The sequence below is a fragment of the Lontra canadensis genome, unplaced genomic scaffold (assembly GCF_010015895.1).
Source record: "Lontra canadensis isolate GAN:19392208 unplaced genomic scaffold, GSC_riverotter_1.0 scaffold74, whole genome shotgun sequence".
Taxonomy (NCBI): domain Eukaryota; kingdom Metazoa; phylum Chordata; class Mammalia; order Carnivora; family Mustelidae; genus Lontra; species Lontra canadensis.
Window position 1 is genome coordinate 9,930,807 of NW_022631068.1, and position 13,171 is coordinate 9,943,977.

Here is a 13,171-nt window from a genome sequence, read left to right on the forward strand (position 1 = left end):
GCCATGGGAGCCAGGTGGGGCACAGACCTCTCAATAGATGTAAATGCAGACAGTCTGACCTCACAATGGTTCTACTTAATGATTTTTCAACTTTAGGATGGTGTGAAAGCAAAACATACTCAGTAGAAACCATGCCTGGAATTTTGAATTTCAATCTTTTCCCAGGCCAGCAATGCGCAGTATGATCCTCTCTTGTGATGCTGGGCAGTGGCAGCCCCAGCCCCCCGTCAGCCTTCAATCACGAGGGTCACCAGGGATACACTCGCAACCATCCTGGACCCACACAACCATTCTGTTTTTCACTTTTAGTACAGTATTTGATAAATTACCAGAGATATTCCACATTCTTTTATAAAATAGGCTTTGTGTGAGATGACTTTGCCCAATTGTTAACTAACGTAAGTGTTCTGAGCATGTCTAAAGTAGGCGAGGCTAAGCTATTAAATGTATTTTCCATTTGGGATATTTTCAGCTCTAAATGGGTTTAACAGGATATAATCGCATCATAAGTCAAGGAGGTTTCATTCTCTTCAACAGATGATTGAAGAGCAACCAGACAAATGTTCCTCCCAGAAAATACCGGTGTGATGACTACTGTACAGACATCAGTCTCAGAAACGGGGAAATGGATTGGAGAATAAGAGGAAAATCCTGAATGGGCCTGAGGTTTCCATTTAAGTTGACTAAGATCACCTGAAAGTCATTAAGTCAAGTGACCTGTGGCAAGTGGAATAGAGGGTCAGGAGAGAAAGACCAATTACAGGAAAGATACAGTTTGTTTTTGCATATGTCAAATTTTAACATCAGCTTCTTGCTGTGTAAAATGTTTCACCTTAATTCATTTGGACAAGTATTTGTTGAGAGCCTGCTAGGATATCTGAAAAGCCATATTTTTCCCATGTGCAGTTTTTGTTGTTGTTTTTTCTTTTTCTTTTTCTTTTTTCTTTTTCTTTTTTTTTTTTTACTTTGAGTTAGGAATTAAATTAATCAGGGGCTCTCTCAGTGATGATTCAGACATTCACTTTTCTAAAGGCAGAGTGTAGAAGATAAAATCTATCAATGCCTTCCAGCTATGAGAATAATGCTTTCAGGGTTTCTGTATCATAATGAAACCCACATATCTGCATTGTACTTTTCAACTACTAAGTGTGATACTGACATGATCATCCCCTTACTGAAGAAAGGGGAAAATAGAGCACAGAGAGCTTAATAAATGACTTGCTAAGGACAGTTACTTGATAGCAAAACAAGGACCCAAGTCCTCATCTTCTCATTGTCTGTCTACTTCATTACAGCTGCTACTCATGGGGTCCAGTTAATGGGCTTGGTTTTGTAGGTTCAGAAACTAGATTTTTTAACCCTCCAAAGATTACTGGGTTCTGGCAGATGAATTTGCTAAACCTGTTCACAAAAAACTAACTTCACCTGGGTTGGGAAGAAGGAATCTCTGGTTCTACAGTGAGGGAAAATTGTCTGGCCAGGAGACTCTGAAGTTATCTGGAAAACACAAAACAGAGAACATGTGTGATTGTGTGTGTGTGTGTGTGTGTGTGTGCGTGCGCGCGCACGCGCACATGCCTGCATTTCTGTTTCTCCACTTATTGTAAAAAAGTGTACTAACCTGACTGAACATTTTGCTGTTTCTTGGAAGCCGTGACCAAGAGGGATCCAGGGTGCCTTAAATCCTGCTGTAAGAATGCACACCCACTGGGGCACCTGGATGGCTCATGTGGTTAAGCATCAACTCTCGATTTCAGCTCAGGGTCACGAGATTGAGCCCCAAGTTAGGCTCCCTGCTCAGTGCGGAGTCTGCTTTAGATTCTCCCTCCCTTGGTCCTGCCTCCCTCTCTAAAATAAGAAATAATTAAGTCTTAAAAAAAAAAAAAGACTACATATTCATTACTCTATCTCAGGTTCCTGGTGGAAGGGCCAGTTTTTCCCTTGGTCTTATCTTGTTCTGGGAAGGCTATGTCCTTCAATGGGAGAGCCACCCAGGCCTAGTTGTGACAACATCTACTTTGCCATAAGTCAGGGTGGCAAGTTGTTTTGGACCCTTGGCATGTGCTGTGACAAGTAGAGGCTGAAGTTTAATAAGCCTTTCTTTATGGCATGGAGGAAGGAGGCAGGCAACCCTTATTTGTCCTACATCTGTGTGTTTTCCAGGGAGTCACAGGCCTGGAGTGCACTGCTCTTTTAACTAGCAGAAGTAGTCGGCAGGTGATGGTAACACATTTGTGGTTTGAATGTCAAAGCAAAACAAAGCCAAGCCAACCAATGAGATGTATTAGTTTAAGGACAAAAAATCTAAAGTGGTGTGAATATGGCAAATATGTTTTAGAAAATGCTGGTTTAAAGTTAAATGGGACTCCTTTTCCTAAGACTATTTAGAAGCATTTTTAAAATTAATTATTTATTTATTTTTATAGAGAGACCGAGAGAGTGAGTGTAAGTGGAGGATGGGGCAGAGGAAGAAGGAGAGCATCCTCAAGCAGACTCTGCACTGAGCACAGAACCCCACGGGGGGGGGCGGGCAATCCCAGGACCCTGGGATCATGACCTGACCTAAGATCAAAAGTCAGTAGCTTAACTGACTCATCTGCCCAGGTCTCCCTACTTAGAGTTTTAATATGCTAATATTACTATCAGAGGAGTAAGCCATTTACAACATTTTCCAAATGTACCTGACCATAAAATGCCATTTCAAGAAATATCTACAAGTTCTCATTTTAAGAAAGACAAGTGTAGACTAGAAGTTTTGAAAATTGAATATTTTCAAACGGTGGTTCTGTCAAGCTGGAAGAGACTCATAAATTGTCCTTCTCTCCAGGGACAAAAGGACTGTGCCTAGAAACTACTGTGCCCCTCCCATGAAGAAACTGGAGATACGCTGGTATATTTTTGCACCCTGATTCCCTGTATTTTATATACCATACTAGCTGCAGCTTTTCTCTTAATATACTGTCTTCCTGGGGACCCTGTTGTGTGGCTTACCATTTTATTTACATCAACTACAACTCCTTCATGCTGTGGTGTTAACAAATAATAACAATGTAAATGATTTTTAAATGAGATAATTTATTGAGTGCTTATTATTCATAACATACTACACTAGGCACTTTATATGCACCACTAAATGAGTTCTTTTAGTGGCTACTATTTTTTTCCCATATTACAGAGAAGAGACCAAGTCAGAGAGGTCAAGTCACTCTTCCAAGATCACACAGTTAAGAAGGGATACATTTGGAATTCTAACCAGATATGTTTAATGAAAGTACCTGGTAGTTAACTAGTATGATATTCAACTTCTATATCTCTTGATCACCTTGACAGGGCCTGGAAGACAGCTAAATGTTATTGATGAAGACTGTGAGCATGCCCTTATATCCTGGTCTAGCCCTCAAAGTTGGAGGTGGAGAAGCTTCTGAAATTTAGGGTAAAAAGCATCCATTATGATGCACAGGCAACAGCTGGAATTATTTCCTAGAATCATAGGGATTCAAGAAGGGAAAGTGGAGACAATAAAAGTGTCCAAAAATATGTGTCTAGAATTAGCCAAATGCCAAACTTAAGGAACAACCCAAAAGCATATTGGAGAGGTGGCAAGAAGAGGTCTTTCTTTGATGGGTCTCAACATCTTCATTAATTTACACATCTCCAAACATTAGAGTAGACCCAAATTGTGCAGTGACCAATTGTTCTAGACCAAAGTTTGGTACAGGAATCTCACAGACATCTTTTCTTCTTAGTGAATTGATTTTTTTGAAGTCCATAAGGTTATAAGCACTAAATCATTAAGCATTCTCTTTTGTGTATGTACATAAGCATGTACACATGTATTTTCCAAGCCACTTTTATAAAAAGGATTTAAAACATCCATTTATTTTTTTAAACATGTGCTAAAAATAATAAAATTTTATGAAATCTGAATCATCACATTTCTATACTATTTGCAGTCCCTTATATAATAATTAGCATTCTAATGTTCTCTTGTTTCCCAAAGTATATAAGTTTGATCAACTGTTTTTAATTTTTATAATAGTTTGTTGTTAATAATCAACCAAAAAATAAACCAAAAATTCACGGATTTGGGATTTGGGCTTGTATCATTTTAAGTATACCTATCCTGGAACTATATGATCTCTAATAAGCAGCATGTAACATAAGATCCCATAGATATGAAAGGATACCCCTTTCGAAATACCCCCCGAGATACCCCTCCTGCTCATCAGAGAGCCTTCAATCTTTTCCCTTTTTAGGGATTGTTTCAGCTGCAGGGAGCCAGCCTGCCCAAAGTCATTCCTTTCCTGGGAGAGCTCAGATACAATGACTCATCAGGTGAGGGATAAAGCAGTTTATTTCAGTAGGGACAATCCTGATGGGCCGTTTTAGCTCTAAACGCCCCATGGTGTGGTCAAGACTGTCCCTGAGAAAATGACATGGTGATATTGCAGCTTCATTTTTCCCTCCTTCTAATCCTTGTTTTTTTTTGTTTTGTTTTATTTGTTTTTTTCTTTTCCTTCCACAGATTTTGATACCAAGAACACCTCATAATAAATGTGTTGGCCTCTAAACTCTCTATCAGACAGTGCTTTCCAGAGAACTCAACCTGTGACTTACAAGTAGAACATGAAGTTCTTAAGGGCAGGGATCTTTGGCTATCTTGCTCACAGATACCAATCAGTTCCCAGTGCCTGGAATGGTCTCTGGCAAATAACCAATTCTTAATAAATACTTGATGATTATATACAACTTCATCTGTGTGGTGCCAAATGCCAAGGAACAAAATAAGATAATTCTAGAAACAGTGTTGAACTTCCAAACCAAGAGTCTCCCAACAGTTTTTACCATAAACCAGCTGATGTAGATAAGCAGAACTATAGAAATAACATATACAGCAACTTCATTCATTGTTGCAACATTTATGGGGGGCCTACTATGTGTCAAGCCCTAGGTTGGAGGGAAAAAGATAAAGAAGAAAAACCACCTTTTCTCAAGAAGCTCACCATATATCATTGGAAAGAAATCAAGTCATCAGTGATGACATTATAGTGACAAGTACAAGGACAGTGAACACAAGAGGCTATCGGAACACATGAGAAAAACAAAACAAAACAGTAAGTCCAGCCTTAGAAAGAATTCTTCTTAGAGAAAGTGACATCTGTGGGTGATTTGGTAGAGAACTACTCCATGCCTTTAAGGGCACAAATTGAAGCCCATCTATCTGGGTTCAAATCCCAGCATTACACACCAGAGACAGTAAGCAGACAACTTATTTTTAACCTCTGCCATACTAATCTTTAAAATCAGAATATTTAGAGTATCATAAGGGCTACATGATTTGGCATCTGTGAAGCATTGAGAATATATCTGTCCAATAGTAAACTCTCACTGTGAATTGAAGAGATTCAATTTAAATGGATAATAGGATTAGCCCAGTGGGGAATCACAGAGAGAATAACAAGTACAGAGGGAGTCTGGAGCCTTCAGAGACCTGGAGGTCACTTAGTATGTTTAGGACAATGGGGGACAAGGGTGTGAACCGAGAAAGAACCAGAGAGAAAAGTGGGTGGGTAGAAGGGAAGGCCTCAATGGAAGCCATCTCCCCAAAGCAGATGCAGGCCCACCAGGCTTAGGTCGTAAATTTCTACAAAGGGAAGGTCAGTTGAAGTGTCCTAGAGCTTAATGTCTAAACATTCCTCTGAAAACTTTGGCCCAAGTCTAAAACACTCACCAGATATCACAGTCATCTGAATATTGGAGCTTCTGTGAATGGGTACATTGAATCTATCTGCTAAAGAGAATGTGAAACTTCCCTTTCCATAGAATGTTCTTTTCTGCTCTGAAGGCAATCATTCAGTGTGAAGCCACTAATGTCTTTGAAGAAAAATGTGGTATCTGGGGCATTTCATTTTACATGTTTGCATATTTCTGTGAAATCGGTGTCAGAATGTTCTGGGAATATTTACTTAACCCCAGATATTTTAAGAGGTTCAAAGTGTTTGTTTCAGAAATAAGGAATAACTACTGACTACGATGAAGGGGACATCCTTCTTACTTGGTCATGTCTTGATTGCATCTACACCCCATTTCCTCCTTGCAAAAAGTAAAGAAGAGTGTATTAGTCTACTCAAGCTTCCATTTCAAAATACCACAGACTGGGTTTCTGAAACAATAGAAAATTATTTCTCACAGTTTTAGAAGCTGGGAAGCCCAAGATCAAGGTGCCAACCCACTCAGTTCCTAGTGAGGTCTCTCTGGCTTGCAGTGGGACCACCTTCTTGCTACATCATCACATGAGATTTCTTCAGTGCATGGAGAAAGAGAAAGAGGGAGGTTGGAGGGGATAGCAAGATCGTTCTCTGATGTGTCTTCATATAAGGACACTGATTCTATAGGATCAAGACACCAATCTTTTGACTTCATTTAACTTTAATTATTACTGTATGGGTCTCATTTCCAAATATAACCACACTGGGGTTAGGGCTTCAAGATATAAATTTGAGTAGGGGGAGGAAACACAAACTTTCAGTCCATAAAAAGTATATGTTCCCATGATTCTCTCTTAAGTGCTCGAAAATGCTAGTAATTTCTTGTTAATAATGGACTGAGTATAATCATAGTTAAACAAACATTTTCTGTGGTTGGCTTTAACTTCATCTAACAAACAATTAAGTTCTGACAAATATGGATGACCCAATCAGTGTCTCCAGTACACTGATGAAGGATATGGTAGAAATGTCAACACTGTAAACAACATTCTCGGTGAGCTATGTATGTGTTTTATCATTTTGCCTCAATCTAAAACAGATAGCAAATCACTATCTTGAAAAACACGGCAGTTGGACAGAAATGGCTATGTTCATTTTTTCAAATAAGTAGATTATACAAACCATTTCCAAGATCCAGAAGGATTGTGTGATTCATGAATTATCTTGAGAATTGGACTTTTACATTAGATAGTAAGTGCAACATCCTCCTGAGTCCCCAAAACAGGCCAAGGACATCTTTATTCTGCTTTCCCAGTCTTCTGAGGGCTCACTTAATGAGGACCACCTTCACTGAGTGAGATAGAATCCTTGTCATCATGTGAAATGACACTGAAGCAGAAGCAGGAAAGATGTGAAACAAGCCAGTCCTTCTGCAGCAAAGTAAAAACTCAAATTCCGCTCCCCTGACCAGTGTGTGTTTGTGCACTGAGTATTTCCTTGTCTGGCTAACCTGAGGCAAGAATCCTTCGCTCCTTGTGGAAACGAAAGAACAAGACTTGCAGGTTTGCTTTTGAACACAAACTGGCATGCAAAAGAATCCCATGCATTAGGCAATTTTTTCAGCAGAAAAACATTTGGAGAGGTGTCCGGGTGGAGGCTGTTTCCACTTCAAACTGCATTTCAAGACTCTTGGTTAAAGCATAGATTTAGAAATTATTGCTTCAAAATGCATGAGCCTGCTGAAATCGTTTGAGCTTAGTGTCTCTTCTCTACCTTTCAAACGTTTCCACATTCTATTGTTTCGCTCTTTATCATTCTCGTCTCTCTTCTCTTTCCTGTTTCTTTCTTTGCTTTCTTTTTGTCCCTTTTTCTTTATCTTTTCTTCTTTCAATTACTCTTCCTCTTTGACCATTCCTTTCTTCCTTCCCTGTTATCAAATTGTCATCAGTGTCTTCCTTTACCTTCTTTTCCTTTTCTTTGTTTACTTCTTCCCTCTTTTCCTTCCATCATATTTCCAGCAAAGTTTGTTTCAAAAATGAAGTGAAAGGCAGCCCAGACAATGCTTTAATCAACCATGACAGTGCTAGATCCCTATTAACCAGAAAATCCTGGCACATCAGGATAATCAAGAGAACTAAAAGTCTCTATTCTTTACTTTTGCCAAGGAGGGAAAGGGATAGATATGCCATTGAAACATGAGCAAGAGAGAAGGAAGCAGTTTCCTTTCTTCCTTTCTTCCTTATTCTTTACTTTTTCCTACCTCCATTTCACAATTTTCTCACTATAACCATTTTCCAAGTTGAGTACAGAGGGTATTGCTAACCCATGTTATAGATCAGAAAACTAAAGCCCCGAAGGATTATTTAGTTCAAGGGTGGCATAGTTAGTGACCCTATTCATCCTCCTCATGTGAAAGTTGATGAACAAGCCCTTACCCCATCCCACCCCCAGCCATAGTGAAGCAATGATTCCAACATCTCAATCAATCATTTGAGCAAAATAACAGAAAAATAATCCTAAAATAATCCCACCAAGAAACACGGGTCTAAATTCATAAGTCATCCACTGCTTGTTTCTGTGTGTGCTAGGAGTTTAGATATAACCATGGATAAAACTTAACCAAATTTTACTTAGTAAGTTATAATCTTAAAGTAGGATTTTTTTCTTATTTGAGAAGCATTATGTCATATAGTCTAAAAATATGGTATTTGCAATCAGACAGATCTGGATTCCAATCTTCATATAACTTCTTAACGGTTGTGTGACTTTAGACAATTGCTTATTATCACTAAGTCTTCAGCTTTTCATTCATAAACTAGAAATAATTATTACCTTCAGAATGGTTATAATTACAAAAGTAATATGCTGACTAGGATGTCTGACACAAGAGGCAATAATTTACAATAAATACAGGACTAGATTGTTAGCATGTTTGCACAACTCTAAAATTTACTAAAAAGTGTTGAATTGCACATTTAAAATTTACATATGATACGTAAATTGACTTCAATAAGGCTATATATAAAGTTATGTATGTATATATACATATGCAAGCAGACATGAAGTCACCAGGGAGGCAGAAACATTTTAATCAAAAGAGGAATCAAAATTTTGCTGGTCAGTCTTGAATTCATGCTAATAATTTTGGATGTAATCTATGAGATAGTAAAGAAAATTAAATGCTTTTGAGTCAAAGGGTTAAAAAAAAAATTGAAGTGTGCCTTATTGATGAAGGCAAGAAGAGTAGCTGGAAATATCCTGCCAAACCACACTAGAGGAGATAAGGTCCTGCCTAGCTAGCAAAGGCAGCAACAGTGGGGGAGCAGCCATAAGTGATCCTGGGAAGAAGGGGAACATGTTGACTGACTACTGAGAAGAATGCAGAAGAAGACATCAAAATGACTCAGATTTTGAGCTTGGGTGTTGAATTTTAGGTCGATTAAATCTGAAATACTGATGACACATATGGATGAATATTCAGCGGGAATGTTTAGCAGGTTGTTAAACTCTGTGTCTGAAACTCGGGAACCAGAGATGGGAATTCATGTGAAAAGTAACGCTAGCTGAATTCTGAGCTCAAATTAGACCTCAGGTTTACACTGAGTTCCTAACCCCCTAGCCTCCTTGCCTGAGGCTCTTGTTTGATCTCTACATTACCAAAATTACTCATGAGGGAAGGAATCTTTTTCTGAGGAGGGTATCTGGAGCACCATCATGTTCTCAATGAAGTCTGTGACTCCAAAAACATTAAGAACAACTGATCTAAGCAATGTCAGTTGAATGAAAGAAACCACAGGGTTGTTCAAGCCTGTTTACTCTCTTCTTCTATCTGAAGGTCTGTCTTGGGTGGAGTGCACAGAAACACACACACTGTGGCCCCATTGTTGGTGCATGGTACCATTCTTCATTTCTGTATTTACATTTCAGTTTCACTCTCATGCTCCGGGTTCCAGGTGATTTGTTTGTGGTTGTACTGGTTACTATCCAAAGGGAAATGCGTTTTTTAAAGGATTTTTTATTTTTATATTTGAATAGAATCTTGAATTATTTTTCTAATTTTAATTCAATTAGCCAACATATATTACAATATTAGTTTTTGGTGTAGTGTTCAATGATACATTAATTTTCTATAACACCCATTCTCATCACATCATGTGCCTTCCTTAATGCCCATCACCCAGTTACCCCAACCCTCCACTCACCACCTTTTCCATAACCCTCAGTTTGTTTCCCAGAGTTAAGTGTCTCTCATAGTTTGACTCCCTCTCTGATCTCTTCCCCTTCAGTTTTTCCTCCCTTCCCCTATGATCCACTGTGCTAGAGAATTTTTTTAAATGCTCTGCCAGTTCATATTTAATTATGAAAAAGTATCCTTAAAAACATTTTGGAGCTGGAATATCTCTATTAATTGCACTGACATATCTAAGACCAGCTTTCTGAGAGTCAAGGATGCATGAGCAATCCAGTATGTCATATGAAATGAGTTTTAAAAAATGGAAAGTTTAAAAAAAAATTATATCCAGATAGTCATTATGTTATGCCATCAATGTGGGCTGGAAAGGGAAGTTAGTGAAGAAAATTTAAGAATACAATTGTTTTACCAACTAGTGAGCCTAAATTAGAAAAGTTTCAAAATAGCTCAGATGCTTTTTATTGAAACAGCTCATTTTCCTTTATTGCTCAGTTTCACTTTTCCCTTGAAAAAATGTTAAATCTAATATGTTACTGTGTATAAAAGTGCCTTAATTAGGCTATGTGGTACACAACATGGTTCAGTGAGGGAAATACAGATGTTGAGGGACAGAAGCATACCTAACTGTATTGCTTTTTTAGCAACAGCTCTTTTCTGTACTTGGAAACCATAGAATTAGGGCCAGATGGAGGAACTCAGCCTTCCAAGTGGTTGGGTAAAAGGACAGAGCATCTGACTTCCTTCATAGGTGCATGTCTCCACAACATCAAGAACCAGCTGACTTTGCATTAGAAAAGGGATTCAGAAAATTGAGAAATCTCGAGGTTGCTACCATGTCTGTTCATGGGAGTTAAAGGCAACCTGAAAAAGGAGGACCAGGGGAAGGAGATCTCAGAAGAGAAGGTCCCAGGTCAAGGAAACCAGGAGCTGTGCTTATTTTAGTCACTCAGAGGCAGCATAGCTGGGTTTAAGAGGAGCAATGTGAGAGTCAGAGTCACAGGACAAAACATCAAGTCTTCAGGGTAATATAGGGATGGCTTTTGGAGAATTAACAGTAAAATGCATTGCTGGCAGGTGAGAAGTCAGACGGGATTAGATATGAGGAATGATTAAAGAAAAGTGGATGAGAACAAAGAAGGAAAATGGCAAGAGTTTGTGCTATGGCTTCCTGATGGCTGTGTTTGGGGCTCAGAAGTGGTTGACTAACATAGGTAGAACTGAAACCCTGGAAATCTTATGCATTTAACTATTCCGCTCTTTCTAGTGTCAGAAACAGTCAGAAGACTGTTGCTTTAGTTCATGCTTAAAGTCCTCAAGAAAGCTTGCCTTGTATCAAGGCAGGACATCTCATCTTCTGGCAACTGCAGCTTCTAGAAAGACATTCTTTTTATTCAGCTGAACTCTAACTCTCAATAGAAGGTTGTTCTTGTACTCAAGAACAGGCTAAGCTCGCTCCTTAGCTCTAGTTTTTGCGTGGACGTGCTCAGGGTAGAAAGTTTGGTCAGTGCTACACCTTCGCTTCTGTCTTCTTCCATAACCCCCGGGGTCTAATGTATGTTTCACACCCACAGCTGGTCCAGAATGGCTACCCTGATCTTTGTTTATAAGGAAAATGGAGAACCAGGCACCCGTGTGGCTCCCAAGGATGGGCTGAAGCTGGGGTCGAGGCCTCCAGTCAAAGCTTTAGATGGGAGATCTCAGGTTTCAACACCACCGGTAGGCAAATGTTTGATGCTCAAGCAGCCGTACCTAGAGTTGCCAGAAAGGCTTTGGGAACTGTCAACAGAACCACAGAAAATTCAGTAAAGACTAGTGGACTTCTCAAACAGAAGCAGCCAACCTTCTCTGCCAAAAAGGTGACCGAGAAGACTGTCAAAGCAAAAAGCTCTGTTCCTGCCTCTGATGACACCTACCCAGAAATAGAAAAATTCTTTCCCTTCAATCCTTTAGATTTTGAGAGTTTCAACCTGCCTGAAGAACACCAGATTGCACACCTCCCCTTGAATGGAGTGCCTCTCATGATCCTTGATGAGGAGAGAGAGCTTGAAAAGCTGTTACACCTGGGCCCCCCTTCACCTCTGAAGATACCCTCTCCACCATGGGAGTCTAATCTGTTGCAGTCTCCAAGCGTTCTGTCAACCCTGGATGTTGACAAATCTACTAGCAAATCAGGGAGGCTCAGGTTCTTTCCATAACTTCAAGAGTGCACTACCACTGTTACCTCTGTTAGAAATCAATAATGATGGAAGGGAATCAATCAAGTGGTTTTCACACTTTGAATATATTTGATGCTCTAGTTACTAAAATACTTCAGAGGCTTCACAGGATGGTACTATGGATCTGCTGGGATTGAAGGCCCAAGTCTTAAAGTCTAGATTTTAAGTGATTATATCAGCTCGTTTGCTAAGTACCATGCTTTCTCTCCCAAATTCAATATCTGGTGGAAGATTTCCAAGCAGGAGATAGGCACCGAACCTTTGTCCCTGTGCAGCCATACGTGACCCTATATCTCATCCAAAAAGCAATCCCATGTAACTGATGTATAATCCTTGTGCCTGGTCAACATATTCCAGTTTGGGGATTTTGTGATTTTAGAAACATACCCATAAGAGATGAGCAGGCTCTGGTCTGAGCATGCTGAAGATAGATCCCATCTCCACACTTGCCTATATTTTCCACCCACCAATCTCAGTTTTACTCCATGTAGACACATACAGTAAGCTTAATCCTGCTGTTTCAAGGCAGCCTTCAAGAATTCTTAGGGAGCTATCATGCCAGCTCTAATCCCTCTCTTCCCTGAGCCAGTGCCTCCAGAGTCTCGGCATAACATGCTTCCCAGTCAATCACCAACCTCATCTCTCTCCTCTGAGAAGACAGTGGCTAGAACTAAATATAATATATCTCACCAATGCATGGACTGCCTCATCCTGTATTCTTGAAATTATAATTCTGTTTGTACAGTTTACATGTATATAAACCCAATACCATTATAAGCCTCCCTCTCTTGCCTTGGTATTCTCATTTTTTTTTTAAGATTTTATTTATTTATTTGAGAGAGAGAGAGAGAGCACAAGATGGGAGAAGGTCAGAGGGAGAAGCAGACTCCCCTCCAATCTGAGAGCCCAATGTGTGACTCGATCCCGGGATTCCAGGATCATGACCTGAGCCGAAGGCAGTTGCTTAACCAACTGAGCCACCCAGGCACCAGGTATTCTTATTTTAGAGACTACCTTACCATGGCTGCTGAGTAGCTACAAATGATGACTACTGC

The 13,171-nt window shown here is 39.6% G+C and overlaps 1 pseudogene; it reads left to right on the forward strand.

The window, feature by feature from the left end:
• Nucleotides 1–11,481: 11,481 nt before the first annotated feature.
• On the forward strand, nucleotides 11,482–12,052 carry LOC116881376 (annotated as a pseudogene).
• Nucleotides 12,053–13,171: the final 1,119 nt, after the last annotated feature.